Raw genomic sequence first — 6,000 nt, 5'->3', positions numbered from 1 at the left:
CACAACCCATCACTTTGGTTCAAAACAATTGCTCTTTTGGTGGAGGACCACTTGAAGATCCGAACCAACACCTATCCACCTTCTTGAGGATTTGTAACACTGTTAAAACTAATGGTGTGCCTCCTGACAGCTACAAGCTATTGCTATTCCCATTTTCTCTCAGAGACAAGGCCACTCAATGGTTGGAATCCTTTCCAAGAGACAGCATCAATAATTGGGATGATCTGGTAACCAAGTTCCTTGCCAAATTTTACCCACCTCAAAGGATCATAAGGTTGAAGACTGAGGTACAAACATTTACACAAATGGAGGCTGAACCCATCCATGAGGCATGGGAAAGATACATGGCTCTAATCAGGAAATGTCCTCCTGAAATGTTCACTGAGTGGGATAAGCTGCAGAATTTTTATGAGGGCTTAACATTGAAATCTCAAGAAACTTTGGATCATTCAGCTGGAGGTTCCTTGCAACTCATGAAAACTGCAGAGGAAGCTCAAAATCTCATTGATATGGTGGCTAACAACCAATATTTCTTTGCTCATCAAAGAAACCGCCAACCATCACAAAGAAGAGGAGTAATGGAGCTAGAAGGAGTGGACTCAATCTTGGCTCAAAACAAGATGATGCAGCAGCAAATTCAACAACAATTTGAACAAATGGCCAAGAGGATTGATAGTCTCCAAGTTGCAGCAGTTAACACTAGCCAACCATCAACTACATGGGGACAAAATGAAGAAACTCAAGAAGAACAACAACAAGAGCAAGTACAGTATATGCACAACCAAGGACCAAATGAAGTGTATGGTGATACATACAATCCATCCTGAAAGAACCACCCAAACCTCAGATGGGGAGATAATCATACCCAAAACCAACAACCATGGCAGAGGAACTCAAACCAAAACAACCCAAGAAGCAACCAAAACCACAACCAGCAGCAGACTAACCAAAACCCCTACAGAAAACCTCAAAACAACTACCCCAACCCCAACCAGTACCAATCTAATAACCAACCCACCAACCAAAATGCCTACCATCCACCACCCACATCTCATAACCCACCTCAAGTATCACCTGAAGCCCAAAGAATCACTAACTTGGAGGCCGTGATAGACAAAATGTTGAAACACCAGGAAATGACAACCAAGAATCATGAAGCCTCCCTGAAGAGCCTAGAGAGGCAGATGGGGCAAATCTCCAAACAGATTTCTGTTGAGAGACCCTCAAGCTCTCTGCCGAGTGACACGATTCCAAATCCGAAGGAAGAATGCAAGGCGATACAATTAAGGAGTGGGAAAACATTGATGAGCAATAATGACACTATAAAGAAGCAAGCAGAGAGCAGCAAAAGTGCAATAGAAGATGAAGAGCAAACAAAGGCAGATGAAGCCAAGGATCAAGTTGTGATGCCAAGCAAGAGAATTGAGAAACTCAAAGAGAAAGACAACCAGCCACACGGTTCAACAGAAGTGACTCAGGGACAGCAGCAAATAGGAAAGAGCATCACACCTCCACTGCCATATCCCCAGAGGTTCAACAAAGAAACCAGGGACCAGCATTTTCACAAGTTCCTTGAAACTTTCAAAAAGCTGGAAATCAATATTCCTTTTGCTGAAGCACTTGAGCAAATGTCTCTGTATGCCAAATTTTTGAAGGAGCTTATCAACAAGAAAAGAAGTTGGGATGAGAAGGAAACCATACTGCTCACTGAGGAATGCAGGGATTTGATTCAAAAAGGGTTTCTCCCTAAGCTTGAAGATCCAGGGAGCTTTTTGCTACCTTGCACCATTGGGGAATTAACCATCACTAAAGCAATGTGCGATCTAGCAGCAAGTATCAACTTAATACCATCCTCCTTGGTAAAAAAGCTGCATATAGAGGAAGTTAAACCAGTACAGATATCTCTAGAGCTAGTAGATAAGTCAACAGTATACCTCAGGGGTATGATTGAAAACCTTCTGGTCAAGGTGGACAATTTCATATACCCTGCAGATTTTGTGGTTCTAGATTCAGAAGGGGATGATGGTGACTCTATTATTCTGGGAAGGCCATTCTTGGCCATTGCTAGAGCTATCATAGACATAGAGGAAGGAGAATTAACTCTTAGAATGCATGATAAGAGTGTCACTCTGAAGGTGTTACCAGAAGCACAGTTTCGTAATGAGAAGAAAAACTATATGGAACTTGACAAGGAAGAATCACAGTTAAAGGAAGAAAGCAACAAGGCGATTCACAACAACACCCCAAGGCAAAAGATTGTGCAAACTGATGAAGAAGTCCAAGAGAATATTGGAGTATTAGCCACTGAAAGGATGAAAGATCCCCAAGGTAAGCCTACGGCCAGAAAAGAAAGGTCAACGAAAGAAAGGATGAAACGCAGAAACAAAACAAAAAGGGGTTGGAAGAACAGGAAGATTCCAACAGAGGGGCTTTCCAAAGGTGACAAAGTGCAACTGACATATCAACAGCTGGGAGCAAGCCAACAAACTGATGACTATTACACTGTCAGCAACATACTCTCATTAGAGCACGCTGAAATTGAACACCAGAGAACAAAGAGGAGGATCACAGTCAGGGGAGACAAGCTGAGGCACTACAATCCTCAACCACCATAAAAGAAAACCCCAATGTCAAGCTAGTGACAATAAAAGAGCGCTCCATGGGAGGCAACCCATGATTTAAGATTTATGTCATTTTAAATTCAATAAGCTATGATCATCTGAGCATGAAATTTGTTTTCATGGACTAACTCAATGAATGCAAAAAAATTTTTTTCATATGCTAAGACTTCTAAAGTTTGGTGTGCCTTCAAGCACACCAAACCAGTGTTACAAATATTTTCACGTTATATGCCTAGCATATGACCAAACACTAAGTTTGGTGTTTCTCTTCTCATGAAAAAAAAATCATGCATCAATGATCATACATTATCTCTTATTGAGACTTATCAATTAAAAAGAAATCATAGTCTGTGATGAAGGCATCAATTGTGACTTACCACTAGCATCTCACATTTACCCCTTAAGCAAGATACAAGTTTGGTGTTCACCAAACTTTGATGCACGGATTTAGGGACACAATTGATCCTTCATGAAAAAAAAAAAAGAGAGAGAGAAAAAGGAAAATTATGATGAAAACATTTCTTATAAACATTTGACTAAGAATGACATTGGGATTTCAATTTCACTAGTTGGAGGGAGAACCACATATTTTCAACTATATGACCAAACATTAAGTTTGGTGTCCTCCAAGGAAAGTCATGGTTCAAATGGATATAAGGAATGATGATTCATATAGTGTTAATGAAAAGAAGCACTATTGCCACGGTTTGATATAGCTAATGTGTGTTGTCTTGTTGTGATGACTAGGTGGTCAAAGAACACTTTATGAAAGAGACAAGACAAAGGAAAGCATAGCATGAGGACAAAATTTCATCACATGCCTCAAAAAGAGAATCTGCCACTCCTTGAAATGATCACGGCAGAGACAATTGAAGAAGGAAGCTTTGTCTTCATTCATCCTTACATGCACACCTTTGATTCACATAGTATCTAATTGCATCCTAGCCCTTCATTGTTCATTTAAATGACATACCACCTCCAAGCCATGCATGTGACCGAATCCTTGCACTCCAACCATTTAAACCTCCCTTCATCATTTCTCATCATAACAAGCTCGGCCTCAAAATTTCATCTTTCTCCAAGACACACATCAAAATCTCTAACAATCTTCACACCCCCTTTAACCTCAAGAGTCTCAAACAACCAAGTGATCATGGCCTCTTCCTCAAGAACCAAACGAAGAAGAGGGAAAGATCCCATGGTGGAGGAGAGCACCCCTGAATATAACCAATGGAGGGAGAAGAATTACGAGAGGAAGAAGAGCCACAAGAGGAGGAGGAACAGCAGCACATTCCTCTACATAACAATCTGGACATGACTCAAATGCAGGAAGCAATTGGAAGATTATCACAACAGTACATGAGAATTCAAGAAAGGCAAGAGGAATACCATTCACTATACATGAAAAACCAACAAGCACAAGAAGAACGGGAGCTAAGAATGATGAACAAACAAAGTGAATTCGAGTCAAGATTCCTTGTGATGCAAGAAGAACATGCTTTTCAATCTCATGAATCATTTGGAAAGTTGGAACAAATGCAAGCTGAAAATTTGAGGGCTCTCAAAGAGTTCACAACACTCCAAGATGCAAGATATGAAGTCCAAGCCGACTACAACATAAATAGTCAAATCAAGCTGAACTATATTGGAGAGCATCTGCACAACATGGATCCAACTTTTCCAACTTTTGATGAATTCTTCAAAAGGAGAAGTGAGATAGAAGTAAGCAATGCAATGAAGCTTGAAGATAGAGTAGAGGAAGCAATGAATAGAGCTGGTTTCTGGCGGGATCAACAGACAACAGACATGGACACAGGGAACACCAGCAACCAGGTGTATGAAAGAAGAAAGAAAAAGCATGACAAATAAAAGGTGGACTTGCTCCTTGTTCAGCACTAAGAAAGCATGCATTGTGTCTGTTTTAAGTGGTCCTTGCATCTTTAAGTAGTTGTCATAATTAATAGTCTTTGCATCTTGTTTGTTTCTCTTAGAATAAGTAAGCTAGTCTATGTATGTGCTTGTGTATTTACTTTCACTTAACAAAAAGCATGCTTTGTCCCCTGCATTTTCAATTCAATAAAAGAAATGTTTGAATGTGAAGTGAGATAGTTCTCTGTTAGATAGAAGTAAAATAAAAGTAAGTGGTGGTATGTGTGTGATTGTATAGTAGCTACTGTCTATGAATCTCAATCGAATAAAAATCCTTGGTTAGAAAGAAAAACAAAAAGAAAGAAAAAAGGGGAGAAAAAGAAATAGCCAAAAAGTGGCAGAACAAAAGAAAAACAAAAAGAAACAAAGCTGGACACCAATAGCTTGAACCTTAGAATATATGCCTGTGGTGTTTTTGTATTAGGATCTGCTTGGATTATTAAGCTCTTTGGAGTGCATCAACACTTGATGACTTGGGTTAACTAACCCGGGATCATCAGCTGAAAGTCCACTATCAAGAGCAACCTAACTACAAGGCATTTAGTAGCCCAAAGAGGTGCTGGGCATCAATGTTCTAAGAAGGAATGTGAGCCAAGTGTCTATAGTGAATAATGTGTCAAGTATAAAGAAAAGGAAATGAACTTGCTACACATGACACTCAAATAAAGCTTATGAACAAGATAATAGCCAAGGATAAAGGAATAATGAGAGGTCATAGCAGTATGTTACTTGAAGCTTGAAGGAGGCTTTCTAGGCTTAAGAGTCAATAAGAGGTGAGTGTGTACATATCCACATAAAACTCCATGAACTACCAATAACACTCTACTAGCATGAACATCCTCTTCTATTTCATTTTTTCTTCTCAATAAATCATTTCTTGCTTAGGGACAAGCAAGCTTTAAGTTTGGTGTTGTGATGACAAGTCATCTTAGTCTAGTTTCACTAGCCTTTTTCTTTTGTTTTCAATTGAATTATGCACTTTCTTGAGCCAAAAGCAAGCCAATTGGATAGATTTTCATGTTTCCTTTGATTTAGTCAACCATGTATGAATTCATGCTATTTCATGAGGTTTTATGCTATAATTGTCACATATTATGAAAGAATGAATATCTCATGATTTTGAGCATAGCTTTGATGTGTTTGGTAGATTAATGATAGGTGAAGAAAGCTTGGAGAAAGGTTGATGCAAGAAGGAATGGATAGGAGGAAGAGAGAACAAAAAGTTTGAGCAAAAGTTTGCCTCAAACTTTAGCTCAAACTTTTGGATTAATTGAAAATGAACCAGGAAGCAAAAAGCTGGACCAAAAGTTAGCCTCAAACTTTTTGGCTAACTTTTGGGCAAAAGCTGGAGCAAAAGTTAGCCCCTAACTTTTTGGCTAACTTTTGGGCAAAAGCTGGAGCAAAAGTTAGCCCCTAACTTTTTGGCTAACTTTTGGCATGAAAAACACTC

General features: G+C 39.3%; 1 pseudogene; it reads left to right on the top strand.

The window, feature by feature from the left end:
* The first annotated feature begins 305 nt into the window (after positions 1-305).
* Positions 306-2,615, top strand: LOC148581082 (uncharacterized; annotated as a pseudogene).
* The last annotated feature ends 3,385 nt before the right edge of the window (positions 2,616-6,000 follow it).

This window comes from Arachis ipaensis, chromosome B10 (genome assembly GCF_059453495.1).
Source record: "Arachis ipaensis isolate K30076 ecotype BB chromosome B10, ASM5945349v1, whole genome shotgun sequence".
Taxonomy (NCBI): Eukaryota; Viridiplantae; Streptophyta; class Magnoliopsida; order Fabales; family Fabaceae; genus Arachis; species Arachis ipaensis.
Note: the sequence above shows the minus strand (reverse complement) of the source record. Positions and strands in the feature narration are given on the sequence as shown.